The following is a 25,957-nucleotide window of genomic DNA, read 5'->3' on the forward strand; positions in this document are numbered from 1 at the left end:
CCCCCAATGGCTCTCCCCTGCCAGCCTGATCTTGCCCCCAACTGCCCTCCCCTCCCGGCCTGGTTGCCCCCAACTGCCCTCCCCTGCAGGCCTGATCTCGTCCCCAACTGCCCTCCTCTGCTGGCCAATTTGGCTCTGATTGGTTGGTTTCTAGGCCAGCATCAAAAGCTCCACCTCCTAGGCAGCCATTGGCTCTCCACAGCACCCATATTTGGTTCTGATTGGTCGGTTTCAATGCCAGTCAGCATGAAAAGCTCCATCTGCTAGGCAGCCATTGGCTCCCCACAGCACCCAGATTTGGTTCAGATTGGTCAGTTTCTATGCCATTCAGTGTCAAAAGCTCCACCTCCTAGGCAGCCATTGGCTCCCCACCATACCCACATTTGGTTCTGATTGGTCGGTTCCTATGCCAGTCAGCATCTCCTGGCCTATCTCTGGGTCTGATCAGAGAGGTGGGGCTGAACAGCAGCCCCTGTGGAGGCTGGGAGAGAAAGCAAAGCCAGGCTGCTGGCAAAATTCAGAAAGAAAGAGGGAGAGAAAGAGAGAGGCAAGTACTGATCAACAGCTGCCACTGAAGCTGCAGATCAGACCTTGCCTCTCTCTCTGGGTCTCAGCCACCTGGGCAGTCAGTGCTGGGTCACAAGGTGCAGCGGGGCAATCAGTGCTGAGTGGTCATGGCAACCCAGTGCTGACTTAAGGACTTCCTGGTTGGCCAGCCTTAGGTTATGATTGGTGTTACAACCCTGGCCTTTTATATATCCTATCTAATAAAAGAGAAACATGGTAATTGGCATACGACTGCTACCCTTCCCATTGGCTAATCAGTGAGAGATGCAAATTAACTGCCAGGCAAGATGGCGACCGGCAGCCAGGCAGCTTGAAACTAACATGAGGCTTGCTTGCTTCAGTGATGGAGGAAACCAACGTTCCCCGCCTGCCACTGCAGGCCTCTGAGCCTGTAGTTTAAGAAACATTGTAACGAATATAGAAGCTAAACAAAACCCCAGAAACCTGCTTTCAGCGAGCCCGGGATCTCAGAGCTGGAGTTGATACAGAGTTTCAATTATAGAACCGAAACAAACCAGATACCTGCTTTCAGCAGCAGAGGCCTCAGAGCTGGAGCCAGAGCTAAAGCTGGCCCAGAATAAAAAAAGAAAAAGAAAAGAAGGAGCAGTTGGGAGCTTCAGTCCCAGCCTGAAAACAGCCCTCAGCCCCTCACCCAGACTGGCCAGGCACCCCAGTGGGGACCCCCACCCTGAAGGGTGTGTGACCAGCTGCAAACAGCCATCATCCCCTCACCCAGGAAGCCAGGCACCCCAGTGGGGACCCCACCCTGATCCAGGACCCCCTAAAGGGCAAACCAGCCAGCCCCACCCATTCACCAGGCCTCTAACCTATATAGTAAAAGGGTAATATGCCTCCCAGCACTGGGATCAGCGTGACAGGGGGCAGCGCCCAAACCCCTTGATCGCCCTGCGGCTCTGTGTGTGATGGGGCGGCGCCCCAACTCCCCAATCGGCCCTGCTCTGAGCCCGACCAGGGGCTGCACCTAGGGATTAGGCCTGCCCTCTGCCACCCGGGAGCAGGCCTAAGCCAGCAGGTCGTTATCTCCCGAGGGGCCCCAGACTGCGAGAGGGCACAGGCCGGGCTGAGGGACCCCCTCCTTCCCCCCCGAGTGCACAAATTTTTGTGCACCGGGCCTCTAGTTAGGATATAAAGAGGTAATATGCTAATTGGTCCTAACAATGTCCCAGTCACAACTGGTCAACAGGTTGTACTCACACAGGAGCTGGTGGGCAGGGACAGGGCAGGGACTTCTGCCCCCTGTGGAGGCACATGCAGGCCTGCCCAGCACTAACGTCATGCTGCCTCAGAGGCGGAGGCTGCTCCCAATGGATGCAAACGCGGGTGGGTGGGGACAGGGGTGGTGACTTCTGCCCCCAGCTCAGGCGGGTGCAGGCCTGTACAGCCCTAACGTCATGCTGCCTACGTGCGTCCCCCCCCCCCCCCCGACCCAGTGCCAAGGTGACGCTGTCTGCCTGTGTCCCTGATCTGGGATGTGACAGAAGAGGGCATCAGGATGGGGGAGGCACCCCGGTGGAGGCACATGTAGGCTGTGGTGCTGGCTGGCCCAGAGGGGGGCATCAGGATGGGGGCAGGGCCTTGGCAGAGAGCTCTCAGCATTGCCGTTCTGGGGTCTGAATGCACGGAGAAGAAGGGAGAACAGATGGGCAGTTAGGGGTTTAGGCCAGGAGGGGAGAGCAGATAGGCAGTTAGGGGGATCAGGCCAGGAGGGGAGAGCAGTTAGGCAGTTAGGGGGATCAGGCCAGGAGGGGAGAGCAGTTAGGCAGTTAGGGGGATCAGGCCAGGAGGGGAGAGCAGTTAGGCAGTTAGGAGGATCAGGCCAGGAGGGGAGAACAGTTAGGCAGTTAGGGGGATCAGGCCAGGAGGGGAGAGCAGTTAGGGCCATCAGGCCACCTGGGGAGCAGTTAGGGGCATCAGGCAGGCAGGAGAGTAGTTAGGGGGATCAGGCAGGCAGGCAGGTGAGCGCTTAGGAGCCAGTGGTTCTGGATTGTGAGAGGGATCCCAGATTGGAAAGGGTGCAGACCAGGCTGAAGGGTCCCCCACCCCTGTGCATGAATTTTGTGCACCGGGTTCCTAGTTATTTTATAAAAGAAAAGGCAGTTTTAAAACAAGCAAGCAGAAAGGCCAGAGTATTAAAATAAAACAACCATTTTAGTTGACTACATTAATTAATATGACTAACAGTCTATACAAAAAAAGTAAGAATAAAAAAAATAGACAAATAAAAAAATCAAAACAAAAACATGATACAATTTAGTCATAATTATCTTTTTTTTTTTTTCATTTTATCCCCAGCTGGGGTAAACTACATCTCAGACTAGCACAGATCCATGAGTTGGCATATGGGATCTGACCAAGAGTTTGGGCTGATCTCAGCTATAAGAAATGGGCTAAGGACTAGAACTCTGAATCAGGACCTGTCACAAGCCTCATTCCAAATGTGGACCTACCCTAATGACTAGACCCTGCCCTCTTATTATAGAACTAGGGGCCCGGTACATGAAATTTGTGCATGGGGGGGAGGTCCCTCAGCCCGGCCTGCACCCTCTCCAATCTGGGACCCCTCAGGGGATGTCCACAGGGATCAGGCCTAAACTGGCAATTGGACATGCCTCTAACAATCTGGGGCTGCTCGTTCCTAACCGCTCGCCTGCCTGCCTGCCTGATTGCCCCTAACCACCTCTGCCTGCCTGATTGCCCCTAACTGCCTCTGCCTCAGCCCTGCACTTGGGACCCAGAATTCCCTACTCTGGCTAACTGCAGGCACCTGGGACCCGGACTTCCATCCCTCTGGTCGACCACAGGCACCCAGGACCCAGGCCAGCTTCGCCCGGGCAGGCCGCAGCCACAGGGGACCATGGGCGGGCAGCTTCACCTGGGCCAGCCATAGGTGCCTGGGACTGCAGGGCAGGAGGCTTTATCCATCTCCCAGGCTGAAGCCGCAGGTGCCTGGGACTGCAGGGCTGGCAGCTTTTTTCTGTACCCTGGGTGGCAGCCCCAGGCGTTGGTTCCCGGGACCCCAGCGGGCAGCTTTTCTCCATCTCCAGGGCCGCAGGCACTGGTGCCTGGGACAGCAGGGCTGGTGGCTTTTCTCCTTCTCCTGGGCTACAGCCACAGCCACAGCCACAGCCACCTGGGACTGTGGGTGGGCGGCTTTGCCCAGGTCCAGCTTTGTCAGGAAAGACGTCCGGAAGGTCATCTGGAAGATGTCCAGTCTAATTAGCATACTACCCTTTTATTAGTATAGATTTTGACAAAGTTTCTAAACATTTAAAAACACATTTTTATTGCCCTGGCCGGTTTTGCTCAGTGGATAGAGCATCGGCCTGCGGACTGAAGGGTCCCAGGTTCGATTCTGGTCAGGGGCATGTACCTGGGTTGCGGACACATCCCCAGTGGGGGGTGTGCAGGAGGTGGCTGATTGATGTTTCTCTCTCATCAATGTTTCTAGCTCTCTATCCCTCTCCCTTTCTCTCTCTGTATAAAATCAATAAAATATATTTTTTTAAAAAAACAAAAACCAAAACCAAAAAAACACACATTTTTATTGATTTCAGGGTGGGAGGGAGAGAGAGATAGAAACATCAATGATGAGAGAGAATCATTGATCAGCTGCCTCCTGCACTCCCCCTACTGGGGATCAAGCCTGCAACCCGGCATGTGCCCTAACTTGGAATTGAATTGAGACGTCTTGGTTCCTAGGTCAACGCTCAACCACTGAGCCACACTGGCCAGACTCTAAACATTTTTTAAAGTTCTAGGTATAGCTTGGATTTTCTAGTCAGCTGACTACACAGTGAGGGCTTGTCCAAAACAGCAGGGATGTTTAATGGGATGTGAAAATCCGATTAATCAGAAGAATTGTTAGTGTATTACAAAATGCAGCTACTCCTCTCTTATCTTGGAAGAGAAAGTCAGTAATGATGAGTCTCCCAAAATTATGCTCTGCCAAAATTTCTACTGAAATAATCTGATGTTAAATAAGCTGACCACTTATTGTACTGATTAGGTAGTTAAATTTTCTCTATGGTTTTTACTATTTTCTCTCCATTAGTTGACTCTTTTTGACTTTATGTTCTGTCATTTACCAATATAAATTATTTTATCACTTTGATTATCATGCCGGATTCCTATTGTTCCCTTGATACTGTGATCAGGACATTAGTGCTTATCTGCTGTCCTCTTTATGGCCTCGTGGTTTTCGTCCTGGCACATTCCCTTCCTAGTTTCCTTCACTAACATGCAGACTATTGGTACTTGTACATATTTACTTCTGGCTTATTTCTTATGCTCTTAAAATTCTGACATCTTCCACATTACATTTTTTTTGGATCTCTCACTGTTCTTTGTTTCCTAGCAATGTACACAATGTATACTTTTCAACCGAAAGTTCAATTTAGTAAACGCATATTTGGATCCATTATTTGCAAGGCATTGTGCTATGCTCCATGGAGGATTCAGAGATGAGTGTGGCTTAATTTCTTCCTCTAAGGAACTTAGGTTGAGTACAAAGTTAGGATAAAATAACGAATCTAAAAGCTAGACCATAACTGTTTCCCAAAAGAGAAATATGAGGAAGAGATTGTAAGAGATTGTATCTAGCTAGATGAGTAGGAAAGGTTTAGAGAGGAGGGAGTATTTGAGATGACTATTGAAGGTGTATAGGATTTTGACAGGTAGAGGTGGAGTTGGGAGGAAAAGCATGAGCAGAGAGGTGGAGTGATTCTTGACAATTGACCATGCCTAGAAAATTTGGAGCACAGACATCACCATTTGTCTGACTAAAACAAAATGGAAGTGCTATGGCAAAGATAAAAGAATAAAAATGATAGTAATTTAAAGATTATTGATTTAAAATTAGCAAATTATGATTGATGAGGAAAATAAGACATGGAAGGCGGGTTGCTAGCAGCCTGACTCTGTATCCCTAATGCACATTCCTATTAGACTATAGTCTAGTCACCACTGCCCCTTCCTTAATTATCTGGTTTTGCAAGACCTGTTTACCTAAATACTCCCATTTTACAGAGGCCATAAACCATGAGCAATATACAACGTCCGGAGGGGGTTATCAGTGCTGGCGCCAGGCCAGGCCTTTAGGTGTGATCTCATGGCCCCCATCCCAACACACGAGGCTTTTTGCAAAGCCTGAAAAAGTTCTGGAAGTATGATCCATATGTGGGGGACAAAGAAACCAAAGGGTATAAAGAGAAAGCTTCCTAGTTTCCTCCCTGTTGGTTTACTCAGGATTTGGAAACAAGCTCCCCCGAGTCACGGTACTAGTACATCTGGAAATAAATGGGTTTTAACTGTATCTCCAGGTACTCCTGTGTATTTTTCAGTCGCCTGGTAGATTCTGTAACATGATAATTGGTTTAACATAAGTATTTTTAATTGCAGTAAGAATAGCGAGTTGAATAAATTAATTTTAAAAACACATGGACTTAATCGAGTTCACATCTACTAGCTGTGATCTTTGGCAGGTTACTTAGCAGTTCAATGCCTCAGTTCCCTTACCTGTAAAATATGAGATATTGATTAAAACAGTGGCTGGCATACAGTAAGTACACAATAAATTGTTGCCATCATTACTTGGAAACAGAGTAAGTTTTTCTCTTGAGGTCTCTCTTCACTTAGGGAGGGCCTATCTGGTAATTTGCAGACTGACCACTGTAGATTTATGCTGGGATCTGGAAGTCCTATACCAGACAGAGTTTAAACTTGAAAGATTACCAGGAAGAGGGAACAAATATGTGTATTCCAAATCATATGTATCCAGTAGAGTGTTTTGAAGCTTACCTGAAACACTAAATGTCACTTTGCTTAAAGTAGACAATATTCCAGATTTAGTCACAAGATGCTCAGTACTGTTACCACCTTCTCAAACACAGGTGTGAGGCAGTTAGGCATGGATGTGTGATTTCCTTGTTTTTCAGCAGATACAAGAATGTCTGATTGGTTTTCGTTGGTGCCTAACAATAAGCAGCAGCTGTGAATTTACTCAGTTATTGGGATGGAACTTTTTTCCTGGGGGAGGGGGGGTTATCTTTAAATCGGGGAGGTTGTTTTCTGGAAGAGGAGCTGGAAGAAATTGCTGCTGTAGGTGGCTCTGCTTTAGAAGACCAAGTTTGTCAAACTTAACCCAAAAGATCAACTACATTATTGGGGTGGTTAATGTTTAGAGTACAAAGGATTCCTTAAAATTGAAGGTGCTCTCTTTGTGCTTTTGTGCTTTTTTAACATATCATAGACCACCCATTGAGAGGAGTGAAAAAGCAAGTGTTTGCAGTTATTGATCATTGAAGATCCATTAGGGATTTTCATCAGTCTCTGTAGTTAGTGACAAAGTAGGATTTGCTTTATTTATAAACCTGTTTGTTTGCCTCCTGTTTTGAGTTTCTGCAATCGACCAGGCATTGTAATAGGTACTGGGGAGACAAGGTTATTTCCTGTCCTCAAGGATCTTCCCCTCCGGTTTCCAATGAAGTGATGAGTCCAATAATAGATATGTATGAAGTAGATGTAGAGTATGACTATCAATGTTGTTGGGGATTGTCTTTTCTTTATCTCTGTGGTCACATGCCTTTCCCAGTGCCTACATGAAAAATAGAGGAAAATTTTACATAACTTCACTGGAGTCCAGAGAGTATATAAGGCCCAGCCACTTGCTATAAAGTAAGTCATAGCAGCCATGGATTTTTTTTTCATGAAGGTTTTACCTCTCTGATGAATAAGATATGATCTCTACATGATTCTCTCTCTCTCTCTCTCTCTCTCTCTCTCTCTCTCTCTCTCTCTCTCTCTCTCTCTCACACACACACACACACACACACACACACACACACACACACATCTCCTCTGGTCATTTCCCCAACTTGTGAGCATCTATGAGAGCCATCTTATATGCTATTAGAGTCTGGCTGCACTGGACAAGTGAGGCAGCTCTAGGACCCTTATTCCCCTTCCCCGTGGCTGCCACTTTTTAATAGGACCAGAAGTGATCACTGATTCCTCAGAACAGACACAAAATCAGGATACAAGCTACACTTGGCCATAATTATGTTCAGAAGTTAAAGGTGGTACAGAGAATACTCACTTAAGGTCATTGATAGCTTAAATGAAACCACGTATAACAAAATCAAGTGTAGTATAGGTTAATTGATATAAACAAGAGTTAAGTTCCTATGGCATCTCATCAACGTTATAAAGATTATAAAGAATTGACTTGGAACAAAACAACGTTATTCAAGGACCTGCTGCATATCTGAGTTAGGACTGAGGTATGGGGGAAGAAATAAAAGCAGAAAAGCTACAGATGCCATTGGTGTAATTAGCTGAGGCAACAGTTTTGAGAAATCCATCTTCTCAGCTAGTTGAGCCAGTTTTTTAAAATGAAACCTTTGAGTGAACAATTTTGCATTGGTTGGAATATTGAGGAACATTCATTTTCTTTTCATTTTAAGTGTCAGTCAAAGAATATTGCTCAGCTTGCTTTATTTACATTTTAACTTTATTTCTAATTTTTTCTTTCTGTAATATACAAAGCAATCATTGCCAAAATTATGAAGTCATAAAAATTCATCTTTGGTGTATCCTCATCCTCACTGGCTTCCTACCTTATTCTCTTTTACCCCTTCCTTTTAGATTCCCAGAGCCCCAAACCTTTCTTCTGTCAAACCTCTGTTACATCCTGCTCCAGGAGAGCATGGGAAACTGCTCCTTCCTAAAGGGGAAATGATTGGTGGCAGCTTCAAGAGCCATTATATAGACGGGGATATGACTCAATTAAAAGGCTAAATTAAATCTCTATATGAAGTTTTTGGCATCTGGCAGTTGGAGGTTGGGATAGAGGCAGGAGTAGGATGTATGAAAACATTCTTTTTCTTCCTAATTACCATGAGTTTGAATTTCAAGAGCCAAGTGGTCTCTCTTTATTCAGTACAGTGGTAAAGAGTGTAGGCTTTGAAATTAGACTGACATGAATCATATGCCAGACTCAGCACTTAACAGTTGTTTGACCTTAAACAAGTTCTGTAACTTATCTGTACCTCAGCTTCCTGATCTGTAAAATGTGGATGAAAATACCTAGCTCCTGGGGTTGTTTTAAAGATTAAGTAATGTAGATCAGGCTCTCAGCATGGATATTAGCACATAGAGTAATCATCTAAGTATTTAGTATTACAAATACAACCTTATTTATGTCATACCTCTGTTTGGAAAAATTCCATGATTTCTTACTCTTTTCAAAAATCAAGTCCTAGACTCTTGTCTTGGCATATACAATTATATAAGATTGAACCATAAGTTAAAATTCTCTAAGACAGCTTTGAATATTCTCTTTCCATCAATTCTTTGAACTATAGAGTCAGGCTCAATCAATGGAAGGAGAGGGCCTTTCCTGGAGAAAAGTGAGCTGTGTATAAATGTAAGTAAAGCCAGTCCTGTTTTGTAGAAAAACATACAAGAAATCTAAAATAAGCCCTCTTCACTTTGGGCTAGGTAGGGATTGCAGAGGCATGTAGGAGAGTTCTGATAATCCATGAATGGGTAATAGCTTCTAGTCACAAGTAAGAAACTGATGCTCAATAAGAATAAATCACATAGCCCACCTATAGAGACTTTGAACTAGGACCCTGTTGTACTGACTTTCAATCTGGTGGATATTTAGGCCAGGTTTTATTTCTGTATGTACCATGCTGCCTCCTGTTTTTTTGTTTGTTTGTTTGTTTGTTTTTGTTGTTGTTTGTGTGTGTGTGTGTGTGTGTGTGTGTTTGTGGGATAAATATGGGGTTGAATAACAAAACTAATTTTTTTAGCTATTAAAAAATTCATTGTAATTAATTTCTCAGAGCCACTTGCAATCCTATGTGATATTCTAAGGAAAGGGGTCACTTAAACAGGTAAGTTAGGTGAGAGACATGAAATACTGCAGGGACAGCAACACCAGATGGTCCACATCAATGGGAGGCAGCATGAGGGCACTAGGCATCTGGAGAGCAGAGAGCCAGAAGGGGAATGAAGGCATGCCCCAAGCAAGATTTCTCTGCCTTTCAGGTGTACTTCATTTGCCTTTGGGGTTGGAGATAGAGGGAATAGGGAGTACATTGATGGCTGAGATTCAGGGTTGACTTGAAATCTGCTGAAGAGAGGTCATCTAATCCTGACCTTTATTCATTGACTGATGCTGAATTCTGCATTCAAACAAATCTCTACAGATGACTCCTTCTGTAAGCTGTGTTTAGTATGCTAATGAATCATGCTTGTCTATGGATTTACCAATGAAGAGCTTATGAGGTTCAATCTATCAAAAATGGCTTATTCAACCTGCTTGTCAATGGTGAATGCATTTGGATGTTCATACTATCCCTTATGGCACCTCACTTGAGCTTGGGCCTGGTCCTAACTTTTAGCTATGGTGTCTTGTGCTCTGACAATTCAGGGGCCTTGCTATTCCCAAATTCTATGGAACTTCATCAGATAATTTTTTAAGAAGATATTTCCAGGGAATAGAATACTCATGTTAAATAGTCAAAGCAATATTTCCTGATCTTCATGTACCCAGGAAACCAGATTGGTAAGGCTGGCAAGAACTGGTAAGGTATTGGCAAGAGCACCTAACACTTACTAGCTTGGTCAATTAGCCTTGGTCAAGTCATTTCCCCTGAGTCTGGTTTTCCTGTCATGATACAGGTAACAATATCCCCACCTCACAGGACTGTGGTATTTATTAAATGAGAAGGTTTGTGGGGGGAAAACAACAGCGATCTCAGAGAAAGTGAAATACTATGCAAATATCAGGAGGCAATGGAGTGCACTGGTTTAGAGCATGGGGTCTGAAATCAAACTGCTTAGCCTCACATGTTGGTTCTACCATTTACTAACTGTGATCTTGGGGATGTTAAACTCTCTGAGGCTCCATTTCCTCACCTGTAAAATGGGATAATAATAGAACCCATTTCTATAGAGTAGTTATAAAAAGTAAATCATTAATGATTAAGTGGTTAACACATTACCTGGCATAAACTGGCATAAGCTGCTGTTATGAACAAAATAGTAAAAAAAAAAAAAAAAAAAAAAAAAAAGCCTTGCACTATGCAGCAATGATCAACTTTCACACACACAGTCACATTTGATTTTGAAACAACTTTGTGTGGTTGTCAGGGAGAAGTATTATCATCACCTTTTTACAGATAAGTTGATGATTCCCTCAAGGACCCTCAGCAAGTAGGCCTTTGATTAGAACCCATAGCTCTGAATTCCTTGCTTATTAAGGCCTGAAGTGAATTCTGAGACTGTCCAGATGATGGCAGCCCAGCAGGGAAGACATTCTGGCTAGGGACCTCCTCACAGGCAGAAGCCTTCCTCCTCTGCCTGTGTCTGGGCTCTGACCTACCTACTCTATGAAATATTATCATGTTACCAAATAAGCCACGGTCAAGAATGAATGAGGCTTCATCACTTCCTCTCTGTATTGAGTAATACACCTGAATTTGAGCCCCTCACTTCTGTTTCTATTACTAATATATTTCATTATGGATTTAGATTGCAACTTCTTTCAAATACAATTTAAGGATGTTACTATCTGTTGTGCTTTGTAAGCCTTTTCCCATGCCTGTTTCTTATGAGGCAGTCTTTTTTTTAAACTTCTTTGTTAATCACAGTAGATATTTCTGTCATTTGGGGACCCACTCTGTATTAATGAATATGGATTGGACTCTTCCTAATTGTTCTCTGAACACCTCCCAGTTTTCAGGAGTGTAATTGATTTCAATCAACTTCTTTAGTGCACTCTCTACACTCCTGAAGCGTGTAATTTTAAAGTTCAATATTTGTGTGCGTGTACCCTCAGGAGTGCTTCAGTTGGATCCCATAATCCTGGAATTCTAACGAGTCACCAACTTGGAGTATATTTAGCATTAAACTCATTTATTTTTTAGTATGGCTGAGACATGCTTTAAAGCATGACCCACATTCAAAATCGAAATTCCTAAAAAGTTAAATTACAAAATCACTTTTAAACTAAAAATGTAAATAAATAACTTGGCTTTAGTGAAGAGTGTATTGAAATGTTTTCCATGCCTTTAGTTTTGTAATAAATTCTGGGGGGAAGAAACTGAAAGTTAGGTATTTACTGTGGACAATTAATCAAAGAGAAAATAGCTCAGAAATGAGAGAGGCTCATTGGGAAGATGATATTTCATTTATAAAAATTCAGTTTTACTAGTAAAAATGCAGATAATAAAGAGACTATATTTGGATATATTTCCACATAATAATTAGCCTTTTCTGGTTATGAAACATTTCCCCTATCATAATTTGTTCTTTTTTTGTGAGTCAAGTCCATGTTTAAAGATCTATGGTAATTAACTATTTTTCTATGAAATTTGGAGTGACTATTTTATCCTACACTAGATATTCTATCATTAGTTCTGCTTCTGAGAAGTCAAAGGTTCTTATTAGATTTATTTGGAGGAATACCTAAATTTAGCATAGACACTTTAATATATGTATACTAGAATTAACCTCATTGAGGTTGTTATTGCCATTGTTCAGCTGTACTATTCAAAAGTCTAACTGGCTCATGCACCGCTGGTGGGAATGCAGACTGGTGCAGCCACTGTGGAGAAGAGTATGGAGTTTCCTCAAAAGACTAAAAATGGAACTCCCATTTGACCCAGTGATCCCACTTCTAGGAATATATCCCAAGAAACCAGAAACACCAATCAGAAAGGATATATGCACCCCTATGTTCATAGCAGCACAATTCACCATAGCTAAGATTTGGAAACAGCCTAAGTGGCCATCAGTAGATGAGTGGATTAAAAAACTGTGGTACATCTACACAGTGGAATACTATGCAGCGGTAAAAAAAGGAGTTCTTAGCATTTGCAGTAGCATGGATGGTACTGGAAAGCATTATGCTAAGTGAAATAAGCCAGTCAGAATATCATATGATCTCACTCATTTGTGGAATATAATGAACAACATAAACTGATGAACAAAAACAGATCCAGAGACAGAGAAGCATTGATCAGACCTTCAAACCTCAGAGGGATGGTAGGGGAGGGTGGGGGTATGGGGGAGAGATCAACCAAAGGACTTATATGCAAGCATATAGGCTTAACCAATGGACACAGACAACAGGGAGGTGAGGGCATGAAGGGGGGGGTATGGGGGTAATGTGGGGATAAGGATGCATACATAATAACTTAATAATTTTTTTTTAAAAAAGTCTAACTGGACATCTTTTCTCCCTACTTCAACCCATCACATACCCTATTGCCAGAATAATTTTTCCCAAACTTTGTACATTCCCTTGTTAGATCTTCAATGGTTCCCTGTTACCAATGGCTTGGAATGCCAGATCCTCCCCCTAGGGTATTTTTTCCATTGCTTTTTAGAGAGAGTAGAAGGGAGGTAAGAGGGAAGGGGAGAGAGAGAGAGAGAGAGAGAGAGAGAGAGAGAGAGAGAGAGAGAGAGAGAGAGAAATAGAGAAACATCGATATGAGAGAGATATGAGAGATAAGGGTGTCCTAAAATTCATGCAAGAAGTAATTTTGATAGAAAACACAGGTTTATAATTAAGAATTGTAAATTTTTTATTGATTCATAAAGTATACAGTATAGGGTTATGTATAGAATAGCATATCAGGTAAATGGCCTCCACGGCTTTGCTGGCATATACGCACTCTTTTGTTGAAATTTTCCATGACCGTTTTGCATAAATGTGGCTGAATTTCATTGACACAGCGCTCAATTTCCTCCTTCAAGGTGTGGGTGGTCGTTAGGCTTGTTGGCATAAACCTTAGACTTCAGAAAACCCCAAAGAAAAAACTCCAACGGCGTTAAATCGCATGATCTGGGCGACCAATTCTGATCACCAAAACGGGAAATTACATGACCAGGAAATGACTCATGCAGTAATTGAATTGTTTCTCGGGCTGTATGGCATGTGGCACCGTCTCGTTGAAATCACATGTCGTCCACATCCATGTCTTGCAATTTAGGTAGAAAAAACTGGATTATGATGTCGCAATAGCAAGCACCATTAAATTCAAATCTTGCGTGAATTTTGGGACACCCTTTATATCGATTGGTTGCCAGGGATTGAACCTGTAACCCAGGTACATGCCCTTGATTGTGAATTGAACCTGTGACCCTTCGGTGCAGGGGCCAATGCTCTAACCACTTCACCATACCAGCCAGGGCCCATGATCTGAATTTTGAATTTGCCTTTCCAATTCTATTTGCTATTACTTAGTATATTGTATGTTCTGCCAGCCAAACCATTGTAATTATTTGAACACTCCATGCACATTTTTACAAACCTGTGTCTATGATGCTCTTTTAGCCAGCAATAATACCCTTTTCACTACTTCTCTGTATCTGAATTTTATGTGTCTGCATTGTAGGGTAAACATAGGGCCCTTATTGAGGGAGAGGGATAAGGAAAGGGAAAGAGAGAGAGACAGGTATATAGTGGAATGACTTTAAAAATTCAGAAGTTACTTTTTTAATCCTGTGACAGGACTGTCACAAGTTTTGAAAATGGCAGTGGTTCTACTTTGCATGATCATTCAAGAATTTAGGTTCCATATAAGTTGTCAATCCAACAAGTTATTACTCTACCATCCCCTAGAGCAGCGGTTCTCAACCTGTGTGTCGCAACCACTTTGGCAGTCGAACGACCCTTTCATAGGGGTCGCCTAAGACCATCCTGCATATCAGATATTTACATTATGATTCATAACAGTAGCAACATTACAGTTATGAAGTAGCAACGAAAATAATTTCATGATTGGGTGACAACATGAGGAAGTGTATTTAAAGGGCCAGAATGTTGAGAACCACTGCCCTAGAGTGTGGTCCTCATCTGAGTGTTTAAGGCTGGCCCAACTCATCCAGGTTCCAGCTGGAGGAAAAGGAAACAGTGAAAAAGACAGGTCTACTCTCTTTTTAGGTCTAGGCTTGGAATTGGCATATGCCACTTCTCATATTCTACTGGAAATAAATAAAATAAATGTGAATGAGGTTAGGCAATATGCTAGTAGTATATCTACATGGATGGAAGAAGTGGGGGCAAATTTTGGTGGCCAACTATATGTTTATGCCACACTGTTGAAATCTGGCTAATGTGTCATCATCTTCCTTCTTTAGGCCTTTCCTGAGCCCCTCAGTTAGAAATGATCAATTTCCTCTGAACTATCCTAGTCTGAGTTTCTTCAACTGTCATGTGTATAAGAATCTCTTGTGGCTTTTACTAAATTACAGAGTTTAAATCAGTCATTCTTGGGCAGGGCCTGAGACTCTCCATTTCTAAGAAGTTCCTTGGTTCCCATTCACTGGTCTGCCAAACACACTTTGAGTACAGATGTTTGAGTCCATTTTTTGTTCCTCTCTTATGGAATGTAACTTTTCCTGCTTTAGACTGGCTATTCATGTATATATAGTAACCTCCGAACAAGACAATTAAATCTCATAGTGGACTCTTGATCTCTTTGACATCTGTCTTTCTTACCCTTACTCTCTCTAGCACCAAGATTAGAGTCTTGTATACTTGCAGGCACTTAATAAATATCTGAATAATTGATGAGCAGTGTCAACTAATTCAGAATGTGAGCATAACCTTTTGAAAGGCAGCATTACTTTATGCCAGACTCTGGACTATGCTTAATGAAATCACTTGTTTGAAAACAGTCTGTTCAAAACCCCACTCCCACATAGTCCAGCCAAACAAACTAAGGGAGAACCTGCCAGAGAGCCACGGTGAGTTAAGTGGAATTCAACACATGGAAACCACATTTTATCAAGGATTTTTCCCCTCCATGTGCTGTGACCGTGTCAAAAGAAATGACAACCCCTATGTTTGGAATTCATTTCCAGAGAGACTCTCTGTTTAACAAGAGTGATTTTGTACCCACAGAGCATTATGAGGCAATTTGATACATTTTTTTTTGAAGAAGTGGTTGTTTTTGTTGTTGTTGTTGTTTTTTTTTTTTTTTTTTAAACCTGGAAGCACTCAGCTATCTTCCAGTTAGAAAATCTCAAGTTGTCTTCTAATTAAAGCTGGATGAGAATGACTCTTTATCCAGGTTGGCACCATTTTAGCCTGTTCTTTTCATGGTCCTATTATGCTCTGGACCTTAACGGTTGGAGAGTAAAGAGAGAGGAGATGAACTGGTCTAGAGTTCAAAAAAGAGGCTGCTTTGTAATCTAATTTGAGTGACATGGAGCAAAGTCTCCTGCCTCACTCTCCAGCCTGCATGATGAAACTCCTAACTGTAATGATTTTCTACATGGAAATTGTTGTAAATGACACATGGTTGAGGTTTCCCTCTTGGTCTCTGTATGGAAAACGGTCTCACAAGAAAATCATGTTACCAAGATTTTAGATTCTTAGCCTAGTTGAAGAAATGAGTTTTAGTTTCTATTAGCCTCACTGCACCAACTACAAACCAAAGAACTTCAGAGTAGAGTCCTCACATCTCACCTTCAGGCTCTCTCCATGTCAATACCTTGTTAGACCTTAATACCATTACTAGGCTTTGAAATTAAGAAAAGGATATTCAGACATACATGCTACAAATTTATGCTGACCCCTCTTTTTCTTTACTGTGGCTATGTAAATCTTTATGATTGTATTTACACAGTGTGCCCTAATAAGTTGTTACTGCACATGTTGTTGTACACGAGTTTCTGTATATTTTGGCCTTCCTACTCCCTCAGTGAGATCTTATAGCACCACAATTAAAGAATGAAAAAATTCCCAATAGGGTTGAGACTAAGGTGAGGCAAGCCAAGCCCCCAGGGAGCAAAATTTAAGGAGGTGCTCACTCAAATATGCTGACCCAGCATTTTCCCAACCCTGAGAGTGAGAGCCCGATTTAATTTTGTGCCCTAGGGGCCTGGCTTGCCTTATCTGAGCCCTAAGTACCACTTTCTGAGGTCATTTGGATAACTGAGTCAACCCTTTAAACCCAACCACCCACCCCCTTCTTTTTGGAAAATGCAGAGAGCCTACAAATGCAGACAGGAGACAGTAGAAATTAAATTCAGCCATCATGATTTTTTTAAAAATACATTTTATTGATTTTTTACAGAGAGGAAGGGACAGGGATAGAGAGTCAGAAACATTGATGAGAGAGAAACATGAGAGAGAACCAAATCAATCAGCTGCCTCCTGCACATCCGCTACTGGGGATGTGCCCGCAACCAAGGTACATGCCCTTGACCGGAATCGAACCTGAGACCCTTCAGTCCACAGGCCAACGCTCTCTCCATTGAGCCAAACCGGTTAGGGCAGCCATCATGATTTTATTCATCACAGGGATGTAAGCCTGACATTCTGTTCATTTTCCCTCTATGCTGCAGCTAAACAAAGTCCAGACATAGATTTTATAATGAGCACACATTCAATCCTAGCTTTGGGGATCTCCTTGGATTTAACTCTTGACATTGGTCCTTGCTCTCAAAGCCCCCTAAATTTTCAGACCATCAACAGCACATCTAAATGCAGACAAACACATTATTCCTATCTACTGCCTAACTATACCCACTTGCAAGTCGTATATGAATCCCACCTAATTAGCTGTGACATGCATTTTGGCATATGTCGGAAGTTAAAGCCACTTCCTTGGAGAAACTCAAACTCCGAATTTATCTTTATTAAGGCCTTGTCCAAATGATAAATATACACAGCCTCCTTGCTATCTACTGCTTGGAAATAAATCAATTTAGGATTGATTTGCTAACAGCTTTCTTCACTCTAAGGGTCCTCCTGCCCCAGAGGTCACACTGTCCTTTTTTACAAATGATTCTAACCAAACAGAAGACACCACGTTGACCATACAGTGAACAAAGAAGGGAACCTGGGGAGAGAGGAAACAATTCCCTTTTGCACATCCCAGAAAAAAACAGTCTTACAAGGCACAATATTATATTCTGGAAAAAAGGCTTCCCAAACCACTGTTGAGTATATGAGTGAACAGGTGAGATGTATTCACTCTTTTTTTTTCAGCAAAGTACTGTGAACTTTGATACTTCAGTCAGGAATCACAAAACTCCTCTAGGAGTCTGCCAGGAAATATACAGGGTGGGGCCAAAAAAGGGGGGTTATAGCTGTGAGTATGCGAAACACAGAGTTTATTCTTGTATTATTATCTATTAATTATTTATTATTTTCCAAACAAACATCTGTAAACCTATTTTTTGCCCCACCCTGTAAATAAATGAAACTGGCTGAGAGTATGAGACATTCAAGAGTGGTGGGGACTTTATTTCTGTGGTCATTTTCCCATTTCCCATTTACTCCCATTTTCCCATTTCCCATGTGGCAAAAGGAGAACCAGCCTCCTTTTGCCACATGGGACCGTGAGCCAAATCTTATTAGATCTGATTCTTCAAGAGAAGGAGGCATCTTGATTTTTTCTAACATGATAGATACTTTTTTTAAATGTTAGAAAGTTAAAGAAAACTTAAAAGTCGCTGTGGGGAACAAATAAAATATTTTGCAAGGACAGATTTGTCTCACTAAGTCTCAAAGTCTATCTCCAGCCTATTTGTGACTCTATTCACTTGGTGACTTTTAATAGCTCAGCTAGTGATGTTTAGGCTGTATGTTCTTAAGATGCCAAGATGTTAAGATTTTGTTTTAAATATTCATGTTTACAATCATCTTTGTTTCTCTGCACATAGGTGGCCCAGCCTGCCTGCAGCCTTAGTGACCTCCTGGTTCATAGATTGACACTCAACCACTAAGCTATACCGGCTGGCTCCACATTCTTGTATAGAAGAGTTCAGCTTCCCTTGAACCCTTCCTTGGTTTTGGAATCAGAAAGACCTGGGATAGACCCAGTCTTAGTCTTTTCAGGCTGCTATAGCAAAATGCATAGGCCGGGTGGCTTATAAAAAGCAGAAAAATACTGCTCACAGTTGTGGAGGCTGGGAAGTCAAAGATCAGGGTGCCAGCATGGTTGGGTCCTGATGAAGGTATGCTTTTAGGTTGCATATTGACTTCTTATATTATCACAATGCCGAAGGAGCAAGAAAGATCTCTGGGATCTCTTTGTAAGAGCACTAATTCCATTTATGAGGGTTCTTCCTTCATAACTTAATAACCTCCCAAATGCCCACCTCCTAATACCTTGGGGGTTGGGGATTCAACATATGAATTTGGGGGATATACAAATATTTAGTCCATAGCAGACTATCATTCCAACATTTAACTTGCTGTATGATGTCAGGTAAATTATTTAACCTCTACTCTTTGACTTCCTTTTACCTGTAAAGTGAGGATGTTGCTACCTATTTTATTTGCTGTTTGTAAGGTTTAAATGAGGTGAATTATGTAAAGGGCTTATCATGGAATCCAGCACATGGTAAATGCTCAGTAAACATCAGTTAATATTTTTCATTTTGAGTTCCCTTTGCCTTCATCTTTCCAGATGCTAGGGACTTACATATCTCTGGATTGCTGCTACTGTTGAGCATTAAATTTTATTTTGTCCTGTAGTAGACTCTCTCTCTCTCTCTCTCTCTCTCTCTCTCTCTCTCTATATATATATATATATATATATATATATATATATATATATATATATATTCACACATAACAGGCACCTTAAATAGTTATGGCTGGGAAGGCTTTTTGAAAAGGAAGATGTCAATAAGAGCATAGAGCTAGGCCTGATTGGTGAATGCTGTGCACGCAATGAGTGCTAGATTATGGTAAACATTAATAGCTTCTTTCATGAGTGGTTTCAGAATCTAACAACTAAAGAGAAGGGGCGGGGGCAATGAAGGAGCTTTTCTGAGTGCTGTGTGACCCTCCTCAATGTGCATTTGAATGACCCAGGGAAAATAAGAGGGGTCAAGGAGGTGGGTGTGGTAATTTAATTCCTCTATTTCTTGGGAGTTGCCACTTGAGTCCATCTTAGCAATTAGGAACAGTGGGTGAATTACATGTAGCTATTCTGTAACTAGAGACCATTATGCTGAGCTGTACTGGAGTTTGCCTCCTGGGGACTAGGTGGGGATCTATAACCCTTTGTCTTTTACTCCCTCTGGGGATTGACACTAAAGGCAGAGGAAGCTGTATTTTCACTATTGGGAAGGCTGAGCTCTAAGTGGCTTCTACTTGGAGGAGTATTTGTGGTAACTGCTCTCTTGTCCCTCTCTCACACCACACATACTCTCTAATGCAGGGCTGAGAAAGGGGAATAAGAGCCAAGACCTAGGGTATGGTAAGAGGGCAGGGTTTCTTCATCCCTTTCCCTTGAAAATTCACTCTTCCCCCTCCTTTTACTGAGAGTCCCAATCCTACCTCTTTAGTATTCTCCAGAGAGTTACATTTGATGATGACTAAGATCCCTTTGAGCCCTTGATGTGACCTCTAGGGGGAAAAACACCCTGATTTCTAGATTTCTATGGTGTATATATTCTCATCAAGTAGGTTTCAAACTACCAACTTGTAGTCACTGAATGTAGTGTTGGGGAGAGATGTGCACAGTTGTTTCTTGTGAGACAGTTTGTGCTGGCTCCAGCATTCTATTGGCTTAAACTCTGACATTTTATGACTTTACTGGTGGGGGTGCACTGGTGGGGTTGTCCCTCAGCCCAGCCTGCCCCCTCTCCAATCTGGGACACCTCAAGGGATGTCTGAATGCCCGTTTAGGCCTGATCCCACAGGGATCAGGGATCGGGCCTAAACTGACAGTCGGACATCCCTCACACAATCCAGGACTGCTGGCTCCCAACCGCTCACCTGCCTGCCTGACTGATTGCCCCTTAACTTCTTCTGCCTGCCAGACTGATCAATGCCTAACTGCTCCCCTGCTGGCCTGATCACCTCCAACTGCCCTCCCCTGCAGACCTGGTCCCCCCCAACTGCCCTCCCCTGCTGGCCTAGTCACCTCCAATGGCCCTCCCCTGCCAGCTTGGTCACCCCTAACTGCCCTCCCCTGCTGGCCATATTGTGACCACATGGGGGCAGCCATATTTTGACCACATGGGGGTGGCCATCTTGTGTGATGGTGTGACAGTCAATTTGCATAGTACCTCTTTATTATATAGGGTGGTCTTGACCTCCTTCTTTTTCCATTCTTCATACTGAAATCAAAATGTGGTGTTTGAGTCCAAGTTTGTTGTCTTGCAAAACCGAAGAATGGATTCACAAACAAACAAACAAATAAACAAACAAAAAAAAACGGTTGGTGGAAGCAAAGTTTATTAAGAGAAGCCAGTCCTGGGCACAAGAGAGCACATCCCCCTACCCCCCAGGAACCCAGCATGAGAGAGAGAGAGGAGAGGGGAGGAGAGGGAAGGGGAGAGGGGGGGAAAGAAGAGAGGGGAGGGAGAGGGAGAGGGAAAAGAGAGGGAGAGGGAGAACTCAAGGCACACTTCTTTTTCTAGGGGTAGATACGTGCTTTCTAGCTTCTGATTGGTTCTTTCAAAGAGTTCTGCCTTAGTAACTAACATCCTTGGGATTGGTTTATACTTCATTGCCTTATGATTGGTTTATGCCTCACTGCCTTGTGATTGGTTATTTGCAAGGTGACTGTCTTAGCAACATCCACACATTTTAAAGCTCACTCCTCCAGCACATCCTTCCTTCCCTGCTCAGCTGGGTTGTCTTAGCAATTACCGGTCAGCTAGGTTCCCCGGTTCTACTTCTTCTTGGTCCGTGGTCCGATCCCTGTCCACCTAGTTTCCCTCTGTCTCCTCATTACAGTACACATGGAATAACTATAATATGACAATTAAACAATAAAGCTTCTTCTCATACTAAAAAACAGGGCAAAAACTGAAAGTGTTTTTTCCAGACTTAACATATATACTATGATATCAAGATTGTGTCAAGGATGGGTGCTGGCTGCTAAATCTTAGTAGTAATTTGGGCAGAAGCAGCAGGAAGTACTATGGTTTTCTGCTTCTGTAATATTTTCTATGAATTGACAAGAGCTTCTCTGAAAGTCAAACTTCAGCTGTGCTGATGGTAGTTCCCCTGAGCCACCTCTTGTAATAGACAGTCATCTCTCCATTAGCTATGGTAAAGCTGACAGGGAGCAGTAGTGTCAAAACATAAACAAACACTACAGTATTTACCCTTGCATTTCACTTTTTTTATGACCTCACAACATACATCTAAAAAATGCTTCCCCCCACTTTAACATAGCAATTTCTGCTGGCAGCAAATTGAATGTGTTTACTTTGGCTTGGAAGACAAGGATGAATGAAAAGGACTGCACTTGCTTGCAATTGGTCCAGGTGGGAGAAGCAGAAAGAGAGCTAGAGTTGACCTTGGCCAGAACTGCTTAACATGTGTAAGGTTTGGTTCTAATTCCTTCAGTTTTCATAGCTATAGCCTGCTCATTCGTCAGCCTCTGCCCAGCTGCCTCACACAGTCCCTCCTTTCTTATCTCTGTTTCCCAGGCTGGAACTGTTGCCTAACCAGCCTCTAGTGACTTAGGGAAACCTAAGCAAAAACTAGGATTGTAGTGACTTCTGATATATATTTATATGTATAGTCTTCCTTGGAGCAAAGGGACAAGATGCCCGTTGTATGCTGGTAAAAGTTTAACAATAGACTCTCTATGAAAGAAAGAAAGAAAGAAAGAAAGAAAGAAAGAAAGAAAGAAAGAAAGAAAAGAAAGAAAAGTAAGAGTGTTCCTACATTTTACTGATAGAAAGTATGGGTATCACACAATTTTAAAAATAATAAAATACACATTACTCCTTATTTTAAATTCCATATAGCCAGTTCATTGTCACTGAGTTTTTTTTTCTGAATTCTTGTATCTGTGGCCAACCTACAGTTGCAATTGACAAATGAATGTAATCCTGACATAAATGTCGGTTGGTATTTTCAGTTCTGTTAATGAGTAAGATGAAAGTGAAACAACAAAGATGCATGACAGAACTTCATTTATTAATCAGTGACATGAGCAACTCCTTTGTTGAATCAGATAATAGTTTTTGTACATTGGAATAAATACTTCATTTTTGTGTTAGTCACAATGTAATGGCTACAAATCCAAATCAGCATACTTTAAGATAACACATTCTCCATCACTTTTTGAAGTCTAGACAATCAATAAAACAATATCAAAACTTTATTTTTAGTTCTTTCTTTCTTCTTTCTTTCTTTCTTTCTTTCTTTCTTTCTTTCTTTCTTTCTTTCTTTCTTCTTCATCACCCCAGGATAGTTTTCCATTGATATTTTAGAGAGAGTGGAAGGGAGGGAGGAGAGAGAGAGAGAGAGAGAGAGAGAGAGAGAGAGAGATCAGTGTGAGAGAGACACATTGATTGGTTGCCTCCAGCATGCACCCCAACTGGGATAGGGTATCAAACATGCAATCAAGGTATGTGCCCTTGACCAGGAATGGAACCAGAGACCCTTTGGTCTGCAGGCCAATGTTTTAATTACTGCGCCAAACCAGCCAGGGTTACTTTTAGCATTTTCAACTTACCACATTATAAATATTCTCCACTATGGCTGATGTCAAGCTACAGTTATGTTGTCAGTAAATGAGTCATCAGAAGAGATGCATAGCAGCCAAATTTACAGGGCATTTCTACCACTCAGATACTATAGCATTTTATCACAAAGCAGCAGAATATACATTCTTTTAAAATTCACAAGGGCCATTCTCTAAGACAGATAATATGCTAGGACACAAGATAAGCCTTAAAAAATTCAAGAAGGTTGATATCATATCAAGGATCTTCTCAGATCACAGCAGTATGAAAGTAGAAATTAATTACAATTAAAAACTCAAAAACACTAACACATGGAGGCTAAATAACCTGTTATTAAACAGTCAATGGGTTAACAATGAGATCAAGATAAAAAAAATCAAAAGTTACCTGGAGACAAACCAAAATCACTTTGACAGTTTTGAGGAATACTAGTCAGGGATTTTGTAGAATGTCCTTCAATTGAGATTTGTCTAATATCAATCTCCTGGTTAGACTTGGGGTATAGGTTTTTTGGGGGGGACGACCACAGAGGTAAAATGCCATCCTCATTACATTATATCAAAGGTACCTACTTTCAGCATGACTTATCACAGTTAACATTGAACTTAATAACCTGGCTGAGGTAATGTTTGTCAGGTTTCTCCACTGTAAAGTCACTCTCTTCTTAAAAAAAAAAAAAAAAAAAAAAAAAAAAAAAAAAAAAAAAAAAAAAAAAGGGCCTTTCACCCAGCCAGCATAGCTCAGTGTTGAGCATCAAACTATGAACTAGGAGGTCATGGTTCAATTCCCTGTCAGGGCACATGCCCGGGTTGCGGGCTTGATCCCGGGTGTGGGGCGTGCAGGAGGCAGCCAATCAATGATTCTCTCTCATCATTGATACTTCTATCTCTCTCTCCCTCTTCCTTCCTCTCTGAAATCAATAAAAATATATTTTTAAAAAATGCCTTTGTATACTGTACTGTTTGGAATAAAGTCACTATGCACAGCTAACATTTAAGGAGTGGGGACTATCTTGAGGGTAGAGTATCTACATAAATTATTTAAATTTATTCTGCACAGGAGACTTGTCTCTTCTTCCCTATTTGTTTAGTTATATAAGAGGCCTAGTGCGCACCAAATCATGTGCGAGTAGCTCACTTGCGCTTGCCTCAGCTGGCCCCCCGACCCATTGCTGCTAGTAGCTCACTGCCCCGCCCTCTGCTGCTCATAGCTCTCCATCACTTGTAGCTCATGCCCCAATCCGCCCGCCAAGAGAACCGCGCTTGTTTGGTCGTGATGTGTTACAGCATGACGGCCACGGACCTTTTATATAAGAGATCATTTATATCAGTGTGGACTCATGGATATTTGTTTTAAATTTTGGGTTATAACTTAGTATAGTTAATCTCATTATTCATGGATTCTGTATTTTTGCATTTGCCTACTCACTAGAATTTATTTGTAACACCTAGAATAATACTTGTAGACATTTCATATTCATTTGCAGGCATGTACAGAGCAACAAAAACTTGAGTAGTCTGAAGTGCACATTCCCAGCTGAGGTGAAAAAAGGTAATACTCTGCCTTCTTATTTTACCTCTCAAACTATGAACAAGTATCCTTTTCATGGTCTATTTAGTGTCACATTTTTCCCATTTTGTGGGTTTTTTTCATGTGTGATTTCAGTCTTTAAAATAGCCCAAGCTTAATGCCAAAGTACTTCCTAGTGTTTCAGAGTGCAAGAAGGCTGTGACACAGAAAATGCATATGTTAGGATAAGCTTCTTTTTTCAGGCAGGAATTATAGTGCTCTTGGCCATGAGTTCAATAATGACTCAACAAAATGTATCAAATAGATTATCTTTAAACAGAAAACTACATTAAACAAGCTTATGTATTGATCTGTTAAAAAGAAGGTTGTGATTACAGGCTTGTAGGAACCTAACTCTTTATTTCCCCTAAGAGCAGTGGTTCAGTATTCAATAACTTAGTGTACATGGAGACTTTATGGAGCATAACTACCACTATTAATGAATAGGGACTGTTCTATTACTTTATTAATTTGTTGCTAAAACAATTCCCACTTTGGCCATTGGAAGCTCTTTCATTGGATTCCTGCATCCCATTGCCTTTTTGATATACCCTCATTAGTATCTGTGTGTGTGTGTGTGTGATTTTTTTCAAAGCGATCCCTTAATTTCCTGTCCAATTCCTAGAGTCAGCTATTTCTCCAAAGAGTCATGCTCTTTTTTTTTTTTTTTTTTTTTTTTTTAAGAATGGTATTAGAAACCAAGATCTGAGCACTACCTGCCCTTGTTGCTATTGAAGTGTCATGGCCTCTAAGCTTTCTTAGCTGACAGAGCAAGGAGATATATGTGTCTATACTAATACATGTACATACATATATTTATTAATAGTTCTATATGTAACTAGATGAATCTATATTAAGCTAAACATGAGTTCAAACTAATGTCTCCAACTGTATTAACACATGGATCATTCTATCTTCTCCCCTCACTGATCTGTGAATTCCCATTTCAACAGCAAGAAATCTGGCACCCACCATCTGCCATTTACTTAATTGTTCAATTCTAGTATACATGTATAGCAGTATCAGAATTGTTAACCCATACTTCAGTGGGAAACAACTTTCACAAATAGAGTATAGAGTGCTTATGTATAGTTCCTTTTCCCCTTAGTGTTACAGTCTCCACTCACCTCCACAGTTATTTAACTCACACCTTTTCTTCCTTTATAGCTTTTAGTAATAATCTTTAATGGTCTTATCTGTTCCTTTTCTCCGTATTCAGACACAAGCCATTTAGGATTTGGGCTTGGAAACAAATCCACGTGGCAGATACGCCACTATACTCAGGATCCCTGGTGATTAAGCTGTTCTACCCCTTCTGTTCCACCCC

Source organism: Myotis myotis, unplaced genomic scaffold (genome assembly GCF_014108235.1).
Source record: "Myotis myotis isolate mMyoMyo1 unplaced genomic scaffold, mMyoMyo1.p scaffold_m19_p_4, whole genome shotgun sequence".
Classification (NCBI taxonomy): Eukaryota; Metazoa; Chordata; class Mammalia; order Chiroptera; family Vespertilionidae; genus Myotis; species Myotis myotis.